This window comes from Mus pahari, chromosome 2 (assembly GCF_900095145.1).
Source record: "Mus pahari chromosome 2, PAHARI_EIJ_v1.1, whole genome shotgun sequence".
Lineage (NCBI taxonomy): Eukaryota > Metazoa > Chordata > Mammalia > Rodentia > Muridae > Mus > Mus pahari.
In genome coordinates, this window is record NC_034591.1 from 154,338,995 (window position 1) to 154,361,335 (window position 22,341).

The following is a 22,341-nucleotide window of genomic DNA, read 5'->3' on the forward strand; positions in this document are numbered from 1 at the left end:
AAAAGGAATGGCAGTAGAGCTCATATGAGATAAAAAGTTGACTTATCAAAACATCTGCATGTGTGTTTCTGTGTGTGTGTGTGTGTGTGTGTGTGTGTGTGTATGTACGTGTAATTTAAAAAATATTAGAAAAACAACATTGATTTCACCATTTTGTGAGATTTGAAACCTAAACATAGGGTTGGAATTAATTTGAAGGAAGTAGAGAAATAATAGCTTCATATTGAAAAGGTTTCAGTTTAAAATGTTAAGCATGTGAGTCATCTTCAAGGGAAGGTGCCTGAATAGAAATATACCTTTCAACTATTATTGAAAAGATGAAAACAATCAACCCAGAAGAAAATATTTGCCAATCCATACAGTTTTTTAAAGTATTTACAAAGGAATTGTTGCTTTTTGTCTAGTTTCCACCTTTAGGTTTCTTACAAAACTTTATCCAAGTATTTTCCTTCTAAAGGATTCTGCCATTAGACCAGCAGGATTGACAACACTGCCTAGTCTGGTGGAAATACAGACCTGTTACACTCATATCAACAGCATATCCATTCAGCACAACAAAACAATTCCTGGAGACTCTGGAGAGATAGGTCAGTTGGTAAGGTGCTTGCATTTAAAAAACAAGGCATGGAGTTCTATCACTAGAGCACTCTTGGGAAAATGTTGGGTATGGCTGTACACACTCACAATCCCAAACCTGAGGAGGGAAGACAAGCAGATCCCTAGGCTCACCAACCATTCTGCCTAACCTAATAGATGATTTAAGGCTCAGAAGAGACTGTCTTGAAAGAGGTAAATAATGTTTCTGAGAATTATAATTAAAATTTCCCTCTAAGTTCCACATGTGTACAAATACATGTGCACAAATGCTCATGCAATCACACATATGCATCTTCATGCAGACATGTGGGTGCATACAAACAAACACACACACACACACACACACACACACACACACACACAATTTTAAATACCCTGTGTCTTAGTTAGGGTTTTACTGCTACCAACAGGCACCATGACCAAGGCAACTCTTATAAGGACATTTAATTGGGGATGGCTTACAGCTTCAGAAGTTCAGTTCATTATCATTAAGGTGGGATGTCTGCAGCATCCAGGCAGACATGGTATAGGCAGAGCTGAGAGTTCTACATCTTCGTCTGAAGACTGCTAACAGAATACTGGCTTCCAGGCAGCTAGGATGAGAGAGTTAAAGCCCACACCCACAGTGACAAATCTACTCTAACAAGGCTGCATCTTCTAATAGTGCCACTCCCTGGGCCAAGCACATACAAACCATCACAGTCTGGTAACTGATAAAGCCAATAGTTTACTACACATCACCATGTTAGTTTATAGATTGGTGTGGAGAGAAAAGATGTGAGGGGAGATGGTATTACCCTTTAGCCTAGAAATTTGGACCAGATGTCTTGTTGATGAGAGCATCATGGTACAAACTTGAAAGAGTATTTCTGCCCAAGTTTAACAGACTCAAATTGTGTTCTCAATTCTAGTTTTGTGTAGACTCTCATGCACAACTGCTAAGGTATAGACAGAGTCTCTGCCTTCCTTCAGGTATATGTTCGACCTTCTCAGCTACCCAGTGTCCAATGTTAGTGAAGTAAGGGACTTTTACCCAAATTGATTTTCTCAACTGTATTATCGAAAGTTCATGGTTTTCAGATGTGTTGGAAAAAGAAACACCTAAAAAGGTTGTTACTGGGATTCAAAGCATTTAAGTCATATTTGATTATTTCAAGTTTTCATCTTCTGAAAAGTTCTTTCAGTGAAGTCCTTTATCACTTTGGCATTTAAATCATCACTCAGTAGAAATATGTTTTAAAATTGATGACGTTTCCTGGTAATTTAAGCAAAACCCTTCCCTGATATGGCTTTCTCATATTGACACTTGCCTTCTGACCTGGAGGATGACTAAATTTCCAAGCAGAAGTTGATCCTGAAACATCAGCTCCTCCACTGTAGGGAAGAGGGTGAGCATTCTGACCTGCTCGCTACATGCCTGCTTCTACTTTTAGAGCAATGCTGACCTTTCTCAAGGGAAGGTTCTAAGGGGACATTCACATAGCTTTGGGAGACTTAAAAAATAGATTGCTCCTTCATCCTTGAGTCTGTATGATCCATGGTCATACATCTATTATTTTATTGCCATGCTTTGAGGAAAACTGATGTTGTTTTGACACATTAGTGATTAAGTAGTCTAAAAATTGTCTTTTCTTAAAATAGTGCTAAACTCTGGGACCAGGGAGTAAATAGCTCAGCCAGTAAGTAGAATTGCTGTCAAGCCTGAGCACCTGGGTTCTACCTCCATGATACGTACAGCATTAATGACACAGTTTGAGATACAGTCTTCTGTTTGTTACTGGGTTCTCATCATACCCTCCTCTACTAATGGAGCAGGCCACTATTAATGAGTTCATAAAGGGTGATATTTTAATATTATTCAAGACCAATAACCTTAAATGAGGTAAGAAATTGTCTCATGGATTTAAATGCAACAGATGTGAACTATTGAGAACTGTGTCATCATCCTAGCCATCATAAAATAGAAGGTGATGTAGCTCAATAGCTCTCAGAGAGCCTTGGGCTGCCCGGTGGGGACAGCGGTATGGTCTAGGAGTTTCAGGAAGAGCCACATCTCATCTTTAGCTGAGGCTATAAGACTCTAGACCAGTAAGTCTCCTCAATTTCAGGTCTGAATGTCTGCAGGCACTGTGTGATTCCTGCTGGCTGGCTCAATCAAGCTCCCTTCCTAGAGCAACCATCTCAGGTCCTGGGAGCTTATGATAAGTCTATTCCTGGTGTGACCTCAAGATCTTTCTCTATTGAACCAGATGGCAGGTTGCTGGGCTTTGACATTTCTCTTCTTTCCTTCATCAGTGGTCTTAGCCAGAAGTTCTGCCTTTGAGGCCCCCAGAAAGCCCAAATTTATAGGACTCTTAGGGTGCCGTGGTTAAATGCAGGAAGGAGAAAAATTAGGAACAAAAGGGGAGACCTGTCCAACTGGTACTGGTGGTAGTGATGGAGCCTGAGCATACTGAAAGTTGCCAAAATTTAATAGACAGATCCACTGGTCTATGTTGCTGAAGATATAGGGAAACTAGTGAAAAACACATGTGTATTGCAGGTTGCTTTGGGATTTTTGCAGGATGCTTACTGCTACATTATGTTAATAGCTATTGGGACCAAATATCAATTCCTCATCTACTCTAGGGACATAAGTCTGCTGGATGTCAGAAAACACTGTATGGGGATGGAGGTCCACTAACTTCCAAGAAATGGAGAAACCTGTTCCAGCAAGTAATCCTTTGGCCTCCTTGCATGTGTGTGGGTACATATGTGTTGGGATATGCATGCATGTATGTGCATGTTCCTGTAGCAACCAGAGGTTCAAAAGACCAATAAAATCAGGCTGTATGTGGCATCCCACTTATGGCATAGGAAATGCAGAAGACTGAGACAGGAAATTCCTATTAGCTAAACTATCAGACTTAGGTACCTCTGGCTTCAGTAAGATGGGGAAAAAATCCAGACACCAGATATCGACTATAGGCCATCACATGGATGGGGACACACATGTAAAAGCACATACATATGAACACATACATACATGCATAAGTAATAAAAAATAAAATTATAATGTTTTTCAAATTGTAACTAAAGATAAACGAGAAGTGATTCGTGGGAGAGATATGTGTTATTCTCTAGAATTTAGGATGATATTGATGGAAAATTTGTTCCAGGAGACACTGAATACACATAGTTAGGATGGAACTGAGCAGCCTTAGGACAGACACCCAGTCAGGCAGTGTGTGCCTTATGCTCTAACAGACAATGACTGAAGAGAGAAAGGACATAATGCAGAGTAGAGAATTTATGTCACCAAAATAGATCATTCATGCACATAGAAGGATTATACAAGAACAAATGGAGGGCCTGGCCTGGTATCAGTCACTTCCTGGAAGTCATAGCTGTGGCAGCGGAGGACAAATTATAATTATCCCTCCAAGGAAGTCATCCACCGACCGGTTAGCAATGTGTGGTTCCTGCTGAAACACACTTCTTCCATTTGAAATGTCTGTGCTGTACTTCTGCCTCTGGTGGCCAACACCCTTGGAGAGTTACATGATGTCAGGCCAACTTACCTCCAAGAACAAGGAAACAACACGACTGCACACTTGGCTCTCCAAAGTGAGTGATGCCCACAGTGACCCACCTCTAAGGAAATTGAAGTGCTAGGATGGGCACGCAATTGCAGGATGCCTGATTCTTTAACTTGGGAGTATGTGCAGGGAAAGGCTGGATGTCTACTGTTTCCAGTTAATTATAACTAGTCAAAGGTAACTGAAATTGAAACTCATTGTTAGAAGATTAAAGGTATTTATATAAGCTATAGTTAATGGAATCAATGCGTATAGAAATAATATAAAGTCAAAAGTTCATGCCTCCCGTGTGTGTGTGTGTGTGTGTGTGTGTGTGTGTGTGTGTGTGTGTGTGTAAGCGCATGTGTCTGTACCTATGTTTTTCTTTGAAGAGGATATAACACAACTAAATTTTAATTATTCTTTATAGAAAATGTCTGTCACCTGACTCATTTAATGCCTTTAGAAAGCACCACACACTGATAACAACTGAATGTTACGTGCTTACGGTGAGTCCCTCCAGGGCTCCCAGTGTGCTGCTGCATTCTGAAGCACGTGTCTTACTTTCAGCCATTTTCTCTTCTTGGGGCCGAGTGCCATCCTTGTACCCCATGCTGGCCTCAAACTTACTACGTAGCCAAGGATGGCCATGAACTTTTGACATTTCTGTTTCTATTGCCAAGTACTGGGTTTACAAGCAAACATCATTATGCCATTTTTTTGTGATGCTGGGCAAAAGACTCTGGGCTTCATGCATGCTAGGCCAGCATGAATCAACTGCATCTCCAACATACTTTCAAGTATTCTAACTTACTGATACATTTATGTCAATGTCCTGAAATCTTCTAAGGGATTTTTTTTTCTCATTTGCTTTTAAGCAACCCCTACAACACCATAATGTATTATATAAAAGTATAAAATACATTTCAAACGTTATTCATTTAACTTTCTCTGAACTTATAGCTTGAGAAATTATAACATTGCTCAACTTTCACAAATCTATATACTTCCTGTATTAATTAAATTTCATTGTTTACAATGTTCTAAACAAAAAATTTAAGCCTAGCATTACATTAGTTTAAAGGACATGAAAATTTAATTGCATTATTAATTTAACTAATGCTATAAAAATCAGAATAAACGTTAACAAATGTAAATGCTTCTAGCCTTTTGAAAGTTTTATTTTTACTTTATATGTATGAATGATGCCTATGTGTGTCTAAGTGTATCATGTGCATGGGGTGTCAATGGAGTCCAGAATTGGCAGGCAAATTCCCTGACATTGAAGTTACAGGTGGTTCTGAGCAGCCATATGCATTCTGGGAATGAAACCCAAGTTTTCTGCAAGAGCAGCAAATGCCTTTAATGTGTGAGCTTTCTCCCCAGCCCCACTTTTAACCTTTTACTCATTAACCTTTTTAATTGTTTTACAGATTCGTGTGTTTTATGACTCTCTGAGGCTGTTGTTTCCTTATTCAGGTAAAGTCTCAAGGTGACCTTTCTTTAGTGTTACAACATCCACTCCATCTCTCTTATAAATGTCACTACACATAGTCGATGGCACTGAGGTTTTCTGTTGTGTATCACAACACATTGGTCAACAGAATGGACAAGTAGAATCCAGAGAGTTTTATTTATTTAAGCAAGCGAATTTCTAAACCATAGTTCTGCACGCCAACCTGTTTTTCATAAGACTACTTTGAAGTGGAAGTTTCCAGTTGGGTCACATGATGCAGACTCACGTTGTGTTTTGCTGAGGTAAGACCTATGTGAGGACACATGATGTTTGGAGATGGTATAAACAGGACTCAACAGACAGGGACGAGGCGCTCATATAGCTGACTTTGCAATGCTCCCTTGGTCTTTAGTCTTCATCTTTGCCGATCATCACCTTGTGCAGAGAACTTCTCCGGACCTCCCAGATGATTCTGGTTGCTTCCACTGACTTGTCCCTTGTGCTGATTTGGCGGATGCCTGGCTGTTTCTGCTGGATGGTACCATCACTGCTGATTAGTGTTTTTTATCTGATACTACTAAACTTGACTGTTGGTATCCTGACAAAAGGAGATTGGAATCACCCCAAGGAACTGCTTCTAAACAGGTCCACATCCCCTTTTCTGATTTACAATCTTTTCTCCCCTATCTTTGGATAGTGGGCTGGGGGATAGAGTGGGAGCATTTGAAAACATTTATTAAAAGTAGGTTTAAAAATATCTAAGCCTACACTCGATTACCAGAGGAGGAGAAAAAAAATAATGCAATATCCAAAGGGAGAAAATTTAAAGATATTGGCTTCTTTAATGTATTTTTAAATAAAATATCAAAATGACTGAAAATAAGGAAAACTAGACACTAGAAAAACATTGTGATTAATCTGCCTTTCATACCTTAAGGTATCAGAAGGAACATGTTGATACTCTTCATGTCACAAAGTGCTGTGTCACATGGCATCTGCAGCTAAAGAGCTGTCATGGTCCACAGGGGGGAAAAAATGAAACAATTTTTTAGAAGTTCATTTCATTGTAGAATGAACCTAATTGGTCACTAAAAAGAACACATGTGTAGTGGTTTGAATAAGAACGGAGACCTTGGACTCATATTAAGAGTGTCTTAGGGAGTGGAATTAGGAGTTGTGGCCGTGTTGGGAGTCTGTCACTAGAGGTGGGCTTAGGGGTTTCAAGGGGTCTTCTTCCCTCCTACTGCCTGCTAATCAGATGTAGAACTCCCAGCTACCCCCTAGCACTATGTCTGCCTGCTTACTGCCATGCTTCCCACCAAGACAATAATAATACAGTAAACCTTGACGTGTAAAGCAGCCCCAGTTAAATGTTTTCCTTTATAGTTGTTGCTGTGGTCATGGTGTCTCTTCACAGCAGTAGAAACCTTAACTAGGACAGCTTGCTCACAATTATTCCAAACACAATTACATTTTAAGATATATAAATGCTTGATTGTATCTATTTTCTGATTTTTTTTTTTTCATTTTAAGGTTGTTTCCTGGCCTGTTAGATGGGACTTTGGTTCCTACCATGACGTTCTGCAAACGTACTCGCTATAACCTTATAAGAGTTACACCTACTGGCAAAAGTAAGTTAGTAATATACTGATTGCCAAGAAAAGATTTTGTTTTCCCTCTGGTCTTTCTGATCATCCTTAGCCTCCTGAACATTGATCTTTTAAAACATATATATATATATATATATATATATATATATATATATATATCTTTTCAAACATGTATATATATATATATATATATATATATCTTTTCAAACATGTATATATATATATTCATATTTGTATGTTTTGAAATAATTATTGAGATGTAAAAAACAATATGATCATGTGACATCAATAATTAATAGTCTTAAATGTGCCCATCAGTATTCATTTTAAATTTTAAAAGGGTTGATGTAATTAACAAAAATCACAATAACAATACAGATAACAGAAGCTCGGCACATGCAAAACACTTAATTATTAGTAGCAATTACAAGTAATTTAGATAGGAAATAATGCTGTATTATCCTTGCATAAATAGTATCTTATACTCAGAGTTTTCAGTTGTGTGTTGTCTATTTTAACAGTTTGGGATTATTTTAACTATAAAATCATAGGGTAATCTTGAGATTCCAAAAGTCTCAAAACTTGGTAAGTAAAACCCCCCATACATTAATGATATTGACAAAAAATTGAATATTATTATTTTGGTTTAGATTATCTTATTCAGGTAATATCATCCAGTCACAAAAAAGAGGATTTCAAGTTCCACGTGCTTACCAAAATTTATTGCCAAAGAAGTCACTAAAGCTGCAGTTTGCTTGGTTTCCATAGATATGGAAATTGTTCCAGTAATTACCATGACCCTATTTCAGGCAAACTCAGTCCAAATGGCAGAAGCTACTTCATGTGAACTTGATCTGGTCACAAGAGTGTATCAAAGGAAGACTTTCTGTGAGCCTCCACGGACACACCTACCTTAACTTTCTCACCTAGATCCCTCTTGACCTAACTCGGTAAAGTCTAATTTTGCAAACATCAGGTCTGCCTTTGTTCCTGGTTAAGATCTATAGCCTCCTCATTTTCCCAGAGTGGCTAATGATAAATGGAGATCACATACTTACTAAATTAATTAAATGATGTAGAAATCATTTTCTGATTAAAAGTCACTGTAGGTGAATAGTTTGTTACAACCAACTGCTACCGTTTCTCGCTCCCTTCCTTCCCTGTGCCCTTCCTGGCGCTCATTCTATTCATCTTTTATGCTGTTCATTAAAATGTTACATTTTATACCCAGTATTGTTCACACCCTACAAGGATTTTATCACTTAGATAAAAGCAATCTCCCGGCTGCACAGCTGGCTTCCAGTGTAATCTAATTGCCTTTGTGATATGGCGAGGACACCTAACGCCATGCAGAGCACTGCCGAGCTTTCTCCACACATGTAAATTAAATTACTTGTACATGAACTTGTTTTATAACATGTAACTGGAAAGAGTTTCAACTCATTTAGTGAGATGTCTAACATCAAATCCAACTGAAAATGTGCATGGAGTGATGGGATATTTTCTTCTCCATATCTCAAATCCCTAATGTTGGCTTTGTATCACATCCCCAAAACATAATTTGGTTTATGAATACTGACATTTTAAATGTTCACACCACAGTGTGTGACTCCTTTTTTTTTTTGGAATTCCTTTAGTTTGTCAAGTCTGATGTACAAATCAAAATGTATTGCCACAGAAAAAGAATAATTGAGTTGAATCCTTGTGTTTCCATGGATATTTTATTGTTATCAACATATGACACATCACTTAAAAGACTGGAGTACACACTGAGAATGAGATGTTTGGTATTAATCTCTCAGCTTTACACACTTCCAAGAGAGAAAATGCTACCTTCTGTCTTTAGGTTATGTTTATATTCACTTCTAAATTTAAATGTTCACGTTTAATGTGGTTTTTATTAAACGTCTGCATAGTTATCCATACGATGAATTTTTCAGGTTCGTATTATAACTTATTTTTTGAGTTGAGGAACTCACAAGGAGTTGCAATAAAATTAAGTAATGACTCCACTAAAAGTTTAGCATAATTTCCTTCATGTTTCACTTCAGAAATTGAGTTCCAGGTGGAAAATAACCATGTTTATTACACTGTGTTATCACTGTCTACTGAAAGATCAACCAGAAACACAAATTAGATAAGAATTAGGAGGAGAGAGGCGGCTTGTGAATAAAATGAAATGAGAGTGTGAAAGCGTCGTTCTGAGTTATTCGAAATAGATATCCTCACATTATTAGGAAATAAAAGCATACTTATACAGTTTTTTAAACCTTTCTGAATAGAACTGTGCCAAGCCCAGTTTTATTCAGAAAACAATGCCATTGCATGCCTGAGTCCACACTTGCAAATCACAGAACTTAGGAGGGTCAGAAGTTCAGTGAGTTCAAGACCAGCATGTTATAGACTGCAAGAAGAGAAGGTGTAGGGGAAAGGGAAGGAGTGAGACATTGAGGGGAAGGGAAGGAATGAGGAGGAGAGGGGAGAGAAGGGAAAGGGACTGGAAGGAATGAAGCAGAAGGTCAGGGAAGGGGAGTTATGGGGAGGAGATGAGAGGGAGGGGGGAGGACAGTAGGGAATGGAGCCTGAAGTGCAGGAAAGGGGAGTTAAGGGGAGGGAATGAGGGGAAGGTAAAGAATGAGGAGGGGAGGGAATAGGAGGAAGGGGATGAAGCAGAAGGTCAGGGAAGGGGAGTTATGGGGAGAGGTTTAGAGGAGAGGGGAAGAGAGGGAGAAAGAAACCAGTATTGGGAAAATGTAATACTAGAAGACATTAGGGAGCAGTGAGCAAAGGAATCAACCAGCAGGTCTAAGGATCAGAAATAGGGGAATCAAGATGCATTAAATAGTATCACAGCTAGACCTTAGGTAGGAAAGTGAACAGATAGAGTGCAGACACGGGACAGAGTACAAGCATTCCTAAGGAGAATGGGGTCCACGGTACACTCTCCCACTCCGCATAGAATCTGTTCCAACAAAGCTGAGAAGCCCTGCATCAGTGCACGAGTTCTTCCTGATAGAAATAGGTCCATCGGCTTGTGTGCTAAGACCTGATCTCAGACAAAACGAAAATAACATAGAAAGTGCCCAAGCATAGCAAGTGAGAACACAATTAGATAAGTATCAACCAACCGAGAAGGTGAAATCTCCTGAAATTAAACCTTTCCATGTTAAAAAACAAAACAAAACCATGTCAGATTAGTAAAGTGGATTAAGCGGGCTGGGAAGCTATGCTTCCCATTAAATATATCATGAAGATGTGTGAAACTGCCAATGTGAAAGCTCTTCAAGGTATGCTTTCTGTCAAAATAGGTCAAATAACTTACATAGATGAATCTCTTGCTTCCAAAGCCCCTTTAGGACAATGAAGAATTAGTGAGCATAATATTCTGTACAACATTAAGTGGGTAACATTCTTTAAATTTCTATTCATACTTAGTGAATATTCTGGCGGGGGGGGGGGGAAGGCATCATTCATTGTACAGTTGAAATTTTAGTTACCCTCTGTAACTTTCAAGCATTGACCTTATGAGGAATTTGTGCTAACTGTATTCTGCTGTTTCTCAACTTTCTACTAAATGAAAAAAATAATTCAGTGTTTAAAATACAACAATAAGGAGCCTGGACGGATGTCTCAGTGGTTAAAAGCACCTATTGATCTTCCAGAGGACCCAGGTTCGATTTCCAGCAAACACGGGCAACTCAAGGCCTCCTGTTTGGTTCCAGGAGGCTGATGCCCTCTTCTGGCATATGCAGTCTTTTGAATGCATGTGTTGCACATTAGCCTTCACAGAGATATACATAGTAATAAACAAATGAATCTTTACAAAATACATAGTAAAAGTAGATGTTTTTGTTAATGAAAGAAAGGAAGTTTAAAAATGTAAGACAAATAGTTGAACAATTGGTGGTCAGCATTCCCCCAGCACAGATTACTAAATTCTGAACGTAATATTAGAGCCATGTGTGATGAAAGTATAAGCAGATCAGACAGACACTGAAGAATGTATCCCTGTAAGCACTGGGTCCTCAGATAATCCTCTTCACTCTGTAAAATATGTAAAAATGTAGTCAGATCTGGAGTACATATATGCAAAAAAAAAAAAAGGATAAAACTCTTCATGGCTCAACATCTGTAAATGTAACTATGATAAACACAATATATACTCGTTCTCTATATCTATATCTATCTCAGTGAGTGTGTGAGTGTGTAGTGTGTGAGTGTGTGGTGTGAGTGGTTTGAGTGGTGTGTGTGTGTGTGTGTGTGTGTGTGTGTGTGTGTGTCACAGAATTTTCAAGCAAGGCTTCCTAGAATTGGCACTTAATATAAGTAGCTTTATTCATCTGAAGAAGCCAGTGAAAATTGCAAAGTCTCTGGGTAAGTGAAGTAGCAAGAGCAAGGCGCTGGGCCATGGAGCAGCCTAGTTCATCTCAGCTGCAAGCAATTTTGTGCTATTGAGAAGGAAAAAAAGAAAAGGAGGCATTCAGAATGAGGTTGGAAGACTGGCAGGAGCGGGCTCTAGAGCGTGCCAGTGCATGGCATTTAGGAGCTTATGATTTAGAAGGTGATGAGGAGGTGCTGCAAATTTTAAGCATGAAAGCTGTAGGCTTGTATTAAATTTGTAAAGCCACAACTCCAGCATGAGTGTGGAAAATGGATTTAGCACTTCTGTTTCCTGTAATCTGGTAGACTGGGAATTAACTCAAACAACTGTCTCTCCGGACGCGGCCATGATTGAAAATAAAATATACTAAAAACTACACTCGAAATCTCCCTATTATTCAAACACATTGCTAAAGAATGAAAATGTTCATCGATGCAGGAAAGGATGGGCTGGAGATGGGTTCAGTCCCTGGAGCGCTCACTGGGCAAGCACAGGGCCTATCTTTGACCTCAGTGCCCACATGAAAGGCAGGATTTCATGTGGATATGGAGACAGGTGGATCCTGGGGACTCACTAGTTATCTAGTCTTGGCTATGTAGTGATGCAAGACAATGTTAGGTCAAGTCACAAAAAATAAAGGGTAAGGCAGTATCTGATCAATGATACCTGAAGTTGACCTTCAGGTTCCAAATGAGTCTCTCTCTCTCTCTCTCTCTCTCTCTCTCTCTCTCTCTCTCTCTCTCTCTCTCTCTCTCTATCTATCTATATATATATATATTCACATATGTAAATACATGAACACTCATACTTGAACACACAAGTGAGCACACACACCACAATAAATAAGTATTTTTATTAAGAAATTAAACAAATAAGTATAAAACAATTGAATGTCAATTTAGACCCCAGGACCCTGAGTCTCTGACCAGGAAATGGCAGTGCACAGAGGCCAATATCTGAGTTTTCAGCTTCAGTGTATATGAAGAGTTTGAGACTAATTGAATTACGCAGATAAAGGATCAAGACAAAGAGTTGTCTGCTGGGTTGGCAAGTAATCAGGAAATTGAGCCAGAAACCAGGAAGACTGACGTCTATGACATCAGAGACACAGAAGGTGGCCTCACATTGATCTCACTTTGTCCTGGAGCCATTTTGCAGTTTGCTCCCTCGTTATGGTGTGACAATGAGGGAAAGGAGTGTTCTTTCAATCTCAGGAGACAAAGCATTAGAAATCATAATTGGAAGAAGATGTGGACACTAAAGAACAAAGTCATAAAGCAGAATTGGGGGAGGGAGAAGAAAAGGAGGACGAAAAGGAGGATGAGGAGGACAAGGAGGAGGAGGAAGAGGTCCAGACAGGAGAGGTATGATGATTTGAATGAGAAATGATTCCCCCTACAGAGTCAAGTATTTACACACTTGATCCTCAATTGGCTTGCTGTTTGAAGATGTTATGGAACCTTAAGGAAGATAATTCTCACAGGAAGAATTATCCACTGGAAGTAGCCTTTCAGGGTTTATAGTCCCACCCCACTTGCAATTCGATCCTCTCCTTGTTGTCTGCAGTCAACTATGTGACATCAGCTTCTTGCTATGAATGCTTGCTGGCATGGTTCCTCTGCCATTATGAACCCTGTCCATCTGGAATCATAAGCTAAAATAGACTCTTGCTTCCATTGGGTATATCTTCCTATGGAATTTTATCACAGTAAAGGAAGTAATTTCTGGGGAAATAGTTATTACTTGCATTTAACATGCCACTGGCTATCAGTGAGAACAGGATTTACACACACCTCAACCAGAACATTAGCATAGTTGCTGGAATCATCTCATCAGAGGTGTTGCTTCCTTGGACATCATGTAGAGCATTTAGAAGGTCAGACAGAAGAGTTTTATCCCAGGACAGTGTCTCATCCTTAAAATAGTCTACTGATGGGTACAGGCTATTAAAGTCCCTTTATGGTCTTTGTGTCATCCTTGACACCGCAAACTTGATGCTAGTGAGAGAGTCTGCACAGGTAACACTGTCTCTACTAAAGTATCAGACGTAACTAATCTTGATGACGGAGCTAAGTGTGGAAGCAGGGAACCCTTGATAGACCTCAGAAGTCCAAGGACAGCCTGAGTCCTATAATTAGACCCTGTCTCAGGCAAAACAAAACAGAAAGGATCAAAAGCATCCAAATAGGCTTTCCCTGCCTTTCACTTCATGGTGCGTGTGAATATTGACATGCAAAAGCATATTCCTATAGACACCAGAAATAAATGACAGGTGTATCCTCAATAATTTTCTACCTTAATCTTTTTTTGGTCAAAGTCTCTAACTAAACTTATACCTCGCCGCTTAGATAGGCAACCCCAGGATACTCCTGTCTGCATTGCAGTATTAGTATTTCAAGTATACATCCCTTTACAGGATGCTACAGCTCAACTCTTGTCTTCATGCTAGCATGGCAAATATTTTAATGGCTAATCCATGTCTGCAGGTCTGTCTTTCACTTTTGAAGTCTCCACCTCTGAAATCAGAAGTCTATCTGTCCTACACCTCTGATGCTTACAGACTTCCCAGTTAATAGAACCACTGAATCTTGGCCCAACAGCAATATCAGCACCCAACTAAGCTATATGTCTAATTGAATCTTTACATGAACTGCCATCTCTCCTATCATCTGACTAGACCACTGAGATATCTAAAGCAAGTGCAGTGCAGAAAATGTTTTTCCAAAGGCCTCACCTATCAAAGCATGAGCTAAATTAAATTTACCATAAACACTGTTTTTAGTAATGTCTTGTATACTAGTGATAATTTTAAGAATATAGATGTAGCAATCTAAGTTACTTGGGAAATATTTTCTACCCACTAATGTTGGACTCATTCACATGAGCTAGCCACAGAAAGTCTTCCAGATGAGCTTCCACAGTGTGCCATAGCTCTTGATTTTTTTTTTTTTGATACTATAATGAAAAGAAGTCAAAAAAGAAAAAAAAGGAAAATTCAACTAAAGGCAATGATTCATGTGACCATGCAAGCCCATGCATGGTTATGGATCTGAGCCAGAACCAATATATTAAAAATAAATTCCCTATTATCTTATGCCAATGAGATTTGGGGGCTATTATGAAACATTTTGTCACCAATAACAGAAGTTCACTTTAGAAATGCATGTTTGATATTTTGAACTGGAAGCCAGATGTAGAAAAGTTTGAAATAGCAATAATAAAAAGTCTGAAATGAGAGAAAAGTGAGAGAAGGAGAGGGAGAAAAGAAGATGCTGGCAGATTCCTAAGACAAACACAACTAACTCTAGAAAAGTTCTTTCTATAAAATAGAGAGGGTAAAATAATGATTTCAGACAGCGAGTCAGCTATGGAAGGCTGTTCCAGGTCACAGAAGGTACTGTTGTCCATTTTGAGCTCATCAGTGGATGGTTTTAAAAGTGTGGTGAACAGCAGGTGGCTTCTTCAGGTTCCATAGCCCCATCTGGTAGTAGTCTCAGCTCCCGTAGCTATTCTGAGAGGTGTAAGATAGAATCTCAGAGGCTACCTTTTGTAGCAGACAGGATTTCCAGTGGAGGGAGAAGGACATCAACCCACCTCAAAAGCTTCAACCCAAAATCTGTCCTCACTACAAGATGAGCAGAGATCCAGATGGAGCAGAGTATAAGGGAGCAACCAACCAATGACTGTCCCACCTTGAGGCCTATCCCATGAGAGAGAGCCACTCCCTGGCACTATTGATGTTACTCTGGTATAACTGCAAACACAGGCCTAGCATTACTCTCCTGAGTGGCTTCCTTCAGCAGCAGATGGAAAGAGATGCAGAGACCCACAGTCAGACATCAGACAGAACTCAGGGTGTCTTGTGTAAGAGCCAGGGATAGAAGTGAACCAGCCAGACGGGTCAAGGAGACTACAAGAAGATCTACAGAGTCAACTAACCTGGACCCAGGGTGATCACAGAGATTGAACCACCGACCAAACACAACACAGGGGCTGGACCATGGTCCCCCTCATACTTCTAGCCAATGAGAAGCTTGATCTTCAGGTGGGTCCCTAAGCAATTGGAACAGGGCTGTCTCCGACTCTGTTGCCTCCTGTTGGATCACCTTCCCTGACCTGGACTGCCTGGTTGGGCCTCAGCAGGGGGAAATGTGATTCCTCCTGCTGAGACTTGATGTCCCAGGGTGGGGTGGTACCTAAGGGGGTTTCACCTCCTCCTCCTCCGAGGAGAAGGGGAACGGGTAATGAAAGGAGGGACTTGTAAGGGTACAACTGGGAGGAGAGGAGGAAGGGAGGACTGCCCTCTGGATGTAAAGTGAATTTAAAAATTAAATTATTGTGGGAATAAAAGGCAGATGGACAGGCCTGCTTCTTTCCATGGCTGGATGTTTCTAGATTTTTTTGATCCAAAGTTTGCCAAGTTCTCCTGAGGCTAATTATACACTCACAGAGATAGACCTTGATCACCTCAAGACCTTCAGCCTCTTCTACTGTGGTACAGCCAGGCTGTAGGCAGCCTCTTTGTGGTACATATAATTAGATGTGTTTGCTTGATACTTACCCATTTGCACAATCCTAAACCTATTAGGTGGGGCCTTTGCTGCCAGAAGCTCACCCTCATGCTATGCTCTTTAGTTAGCATGATCTCAAGAATGTTTTTTTGTTTGTTTGTTTTTTTGTTTTTTGTTTTTAAAGAAATACTTTTTCCTTCAGAATATGTCTTGAGATTTACGTATGTAAAGTAAATACCATATCTCTTAAATATAAAAAATGATTTGTGCCACACATTTATAAATGTTAGCATTCACCTATAATAAAATGCAAACAAAAAGGAGAGAAAAAGAGAATAAGACAGAGACCAACAGACAGACACAGACAGACAGACAGATAGACAGACACAGACAGACAGAGAAAGAGAGAGGCCAAAGGACCAATAAACCTCAGTTTTTACTAACTTGACAAAATATGTAACATTTTTTTAATATGTAACTTTTAATTTGACTTTATATTTAAGTTTTCACAGTTACACAGAATGTGTTTAAGGGACTAGGGAGATGGTTCAGCAGCTAAGAGCGCTCACTGCTGTCCCTCAGGAGGATACCAGTTTGTTTCCCACATGAGGCAGCTCACAACTGATATCCCTTTCTGGCCTCCCTGAGCACTTGGACACTCGTGGTGCGCATGCTCACTCACTCATAAAATAAGATAAATATTTTTTAAAAAATATGCTTAATTTTTAGGGCCCTTTATAACAAATGGTGTATGAAAGGGGATCCCTCTGGTTTTTGTTAAGATATTTAGGACCTATGTTTGTGTGTACGCAGAAGAGACATAGACCAGGATAACCCCAGGTTGGGCTTATCACTTCTCTGCAGTGAACTGGTTTGGATCAATATGGAAGCAAAACAGAAGAGAGAAAAAGAAGACTTTATGGTGACAGTAAAGATGCTTTCAGTTCACATTCATATTTATTATTTTGAAAACTTCAGATCATTTAATTAAGTCACCTTATCTTTTGCCTTTAATTCTTACAAAGACAGCCATATTAATCCACACAAATAATCTCTTCAGAAGTTTAAAAGTCTATTGATTTTTTTCCTTCTAAAATCTCCTCAATAAGATGTATCCCTGGAGAACTCTATAAAAGGGCAAAGATGTCTTTGCAGCCGGGGCTCATTCAGACACTTGGCACTTTAAGGACTCCTTCTTCTTATAAATGTCCCTGATTAAGCCCTTCTGTTCGTATCCTGTAATTTAATTTATATCATTATATTTTACACAGAATTTTCTCATTTCTGCTTCCTGATTCACACACCATTAAGTGTCCACTTATGTAGATGACAGTCTTATAAACATCAAGTGGTTCTTTTTCCCCCATCCTTGCCACTGTTAATCTTAATAATATACCTCCTTTTCTCAAATGGACAGAAAGGATGCGAGTTTTTGTTAATATCTCTCTAATATGTTATATGAAATCATTTAATTTTAAGCCTCGCTGGAGAATTATTGCAGTTGATAAGTAAATGCTGCAAAGGAGAATGCTAACGATTAATTCTATACCTCAGATTCAGTTGTATCTACACCTCGTAGAAAGCTATGATGACTTTATTTACTGGAACATTGCCTGAAGTCTTCCCAAGCATGGTAAGGGTGACTCAGGTGACAGAGAAGACAAAGTCACAGAGGAGGCCAAGGGTGACTCAGGTGACAGAGAGGGCAAAGTCACAGAGGAGGTCAAGGTGCAATTGGTGGAAAATTCTAACATCACCAAACTACAGTGAAGATAGCTATGGGATGCATAAACTTTCCTAGTTTAAGAAAATAAAGTAATAATAAAATATCATTAGCAATGAATTACTATTCATTGATGAGAGGTTAAATCTATCCTTTGACTGGTTTATCATTCTTTTGAAGTAGAAGACAAGCAGAGGTAGATGGCAGCTACTACAGTGCAGTAGGTTTGACTGATGGTTTGAATGCATGAGTTGTGTAAATGTTTGCCAAAAATGAGTCACACATAGTCAGCAATCCACAGAAATCTGAAGGCAAGATTCTCATTACCCACCAATCGGGAACTACTTAAGTACTTCAAAGGAAAAAGAACAAAACTTCGCTCCCAACTCTCAGAGGTCTGAGAGATTTGGCTTTAGCTGCTACTCAACCTGAAAGCCAGAAAGATCCATAAAGACTATCCAATTGCTTTACCCCACCCCTCTCTCTATCTATGTGTGTGTGCATTTGTGAGTGTGTGTATGTGTGTCTGAGTGTGCGTGCATGCCATGTGTTAGAAGATTGGAGCTAACTGTAGAGCCCCAGAACAACTACAGGAGGTTCTCTAAATTATTAAACTCAGTTTTGTATTTGCTTATTTATTAAATTTATTTATGATTGTATGCATGTGCACTTGTGTGTCAGGTGACTTGCCAACCAGCAAAGGTAGCGCTCTCCTTCACTGTATGTTTCTTGGAGATGGAACTCAAGTCATCAGACTTAGTGGCAGGTGCCCTTGCCTGCTGAAACATCTTGGGGGCCCAGAGTCATGTTAATAAGCAACAGCTTGGACCGAAATTGGATCTTCAAATGAAATAATATTCATTTATTCATTATAAATATTTTTGACAAGCTGGGTCATTACTATTACATTCCAAGAAGGAACACTTGGTTTAAAGACTTTCAGCTTCCTCTAACTGCTCTGTTATGAAACCTAAAGAAATGTGTCATCACTGGTGCATGTATGGATGTGCCATGCTGACTTTAAATAAGCAAGGATTCTAGCTGATTCTTCCCTGATAGCTGTACTATAGGGGAAGTAGTAATATCTAATATCAAAAGAGAATATAAAGGCTCAGTACCTGTAACTTCCTAATCATATTTCTAGTGGAGTGGGAGTGAATGTCAGTCTAATTGAGTCCAAAGGAGTCGGTCTTTCCAGTTCTTGTATCTCCTCTTAGAGAGCTATGTTAACTCAGTCATAAATCAAGTTTGTAGCATGCTGCCCAATAAGGTAACCTTATAAAATCTATATTTAAACCTGAAACAAAACTCTAAAATGTCTCAGCTTGCAAATTTGATTCGTAGGTTTGGGGTTGTTTTAACAGCAGGAAAAATATAGAGTTCTTAAAATTATTAAAATTTAAATTTGGTAATGGCATGGGGGACATACCCTCTTAGTCACATCCAGTTCACATTTTGCATTTCCTTTATCCTGCCCCGTACTCTTCTTTGCTCTAGATCCACTGAGAACATGATAAGGTCTCTGTCTGTGCACATATATCTGACATCTTTAGGAAAAGGCAAATAGTAATCACAAAAGAACAAGCACGTGGGGCTGGAAAGATGGCTCAGAGGTTAAGAGCTATTGTTGCTCTACCAGAGGGCCCTGGTAAGATTCCCAGCTTGACATAATGGCTACCAAACCTCTGTAGGTACAGTGCCAGGGCAAGTCATACCCCTCTTCTGGTCTCCATAGGTATCAGGCACATATGTGGTGCATAGACATACATATTCTGACACTCAAACAGACAAAAAGAGATCAAGGAAGTAAAAAACAAAAACAAAAACAAAAACAAAACAAAACAAAAACAAATAAACAAAAAACATTAATTGGAAATAATTACTAAACAGACTCTTTCTATGTAGCAGGCAAAATGGATAATCATTTTAAATATATTTTAAAGTAGCTGTTTGTATAAGTGATTGAAAGAAAAATATTGGCTCATTGGAGAAATACATTTCATCTCAGAAAAAATAACCTAAAACAGTTGTGTTCTATCCTAGAGAGACACCAAGAGCATCCTTAGATATTCTCAGTAGCAATGTTTGACCAGACCACAAGATGGCGCGAGGACTCTATATGTACAAATCTTTGTTCTAACTAGTTTCCATTTTCCAAAGCAAACCTGAACTGTATTTTATTTTTTTTAATATTCTGAAAGTAAAGATGGTGTTTCAAGAATATTTAAGCATTATTATTACAATAAACTGGTGTTTTTCCTCAAATTAAGTTACTGAACTCTTTTATTTTATAATGTTTTAACGGTTTTGGAGTTCTGAAAGGAAGCTTTGTTTTACCTTGTTTTGGCTCATGTGGCTTCACTGTCTGCCTACAGCAGGTAGTTCCATGAATCAAGTCATGTGGCTTCACTGTCGTCAGTCTACAGCAGGTAGTTCCAGGAGTCAAGTCTGTTCTCAGTTTGGGTCACTTTTCCATTCCAAGATCGTAACTCTTTTTCTCTATTAACCTTTTTGATTTCCTTTCAACATTCCAAGATTGGAAGCAGTTTACATGGATGTTCACATATCTGAATGCTAACCATCAGGAAATGACACTGTTAGACGGTGTGGACTTTTTGGAGTAAGACTAACCTTGTGTCCCAGAGAGGGGGCTTTGAAGTTCCAGAAGCACAGGTCAAGCCCAGTGGCTTTTTCTCTTCCTACTGCCAACTACTGTAGCACATTGTCTACCCATGAGCTGTCATGCTTTCTGTCATGACAATAATGAACTAAACTCTGAAACTGTAAGCAAACCACAGTTAAACTCTCTAAGAGTTGTTGTGGTCATTGCATTTCTGCACAGTGCTAGAACAATGCCTAAGATAGAAGTTGGTACCAGGAGTGGGATATTGCTGACCATGCTCCTTGTTGGTGGAATGCAGACTATGGATCTTTAGATTACAAAAGGACTTTAAGAGGAGCCTAATGAGCCATACAACTATGAACATGAAAGACAGTGCTGAGGGTGATCTGAACTGTGGGGACTTGGCTAAAGACATTTTCGAGGAGAAGAATATTAAAGGCTTTTAGATCTTTCTTGTAATATTTTTGGTGAAGACTTTGGCTGCTTTCTGCCCTTGTCCCCCAAAGTCTGTCTGATGTTAAATAGTAGAGTTTGGGATTGGTGGTGTTGGCAGAGGAGACTTTAAAACCTAGTAATGACTATGCTACTTGGTTATTACTGGACACTCTTATGCAGATCTCTAATAAGAAGGCACAAGCTGAATAAAAAAAATACAAATTGTACAGTTTTGGGGAAAAGAAGAATCAGGAAGTATAATGGAGCAAAATCCAGTGGTAGAGGAAATAAAAAGTTTAAAGAAAAGCCTGATTCTAAATAAAATGAAGGGAGTAGTGATCTTAGTCAAGACCCCACCTAGATAAGCTTCGATGTTGTGAAAAGTAATTAAAGAAAAGCTTAAGCAGTAAAGGAAGACATTAACAAGAGACGCTGAAGACAGTGCAGTAAGGAAACCATCAACAAGAGAAAGCAGAAGACAGTGTATTTGAAGAAAAGGGCCCTGTTTGCCCGCCATCAAACAGCATAATTTCAAAACTACATCCACATGGTCCTTTAAGGTAAAAGATACAAGAAAGGGGTCACGAAAATCTCCCCATGGCTGAGGCCAGGCATGTGTCAAGAATGTCCGTGCATAAAGGCCCAGGAAGGTCATTGCTAAAGCCAGGAAAGTGAAGCTTGGGTTTATTGGAGATCCCAGAATGCTGGATACCTGTCCAAAAAAAAAAAAAAACAAGTTGCACACCATCAAGAGTGGAACCAGCCAAGCAAGAGAAGTGGTGTTGCAGTCAAAAAAAAAAAAAAAAAAGCTGAAAGGAGTTAGCAATCCGAAGTGTTCTTTCACAGCAGACATGGAGATGCAGAGTTTGGAGTCTGCCCTGCTGGTTTTCAATCTCTTTCTGGTCTGGTATTTCCTTACTTTCCTGCCCCATTGGTAATGTATATCTTGCCCCATTGTATACTGGAAGCATTTTTATTTTTATTTTTATTTTTATTTTACAGGGGTTACCATTAAGAGATAGCTGTGAGTCTCAGAAGAGACTTAGAACTTTGTACTGTTAAACAGTATTGACTGTAATAGACCTTTGAAACTGGACTGAATGCATTTTCATATTATGATATGGCCACAGGAGTGTGGTGGTCAAGGAGTGGAACATGGTGGTTTGTATACAAATTTCCCCCATAGGCTTATATTTTTGAAGACTTGGTCATTGGAGAGTGGCACTACTTAAAGGTTTAAGAGGTGTGGTCTTGTTGGAAGAAATGTGTCGCTGGGGGTGGGCTTTAAACTTTCAGAAGCCTAAGAAGCCCAGCCCCCTTCCTCTATTCCTCTCCCCCTCCCCTCTCCCCTCTCCCTTCCCCCTCTCCCCTCTCCCCTCTCTTAGTCCCCCCACACAGCACTTTAATTAGTTTTGTGGTTCTGGGTATCGTTGGTAAGGGAAAATGAC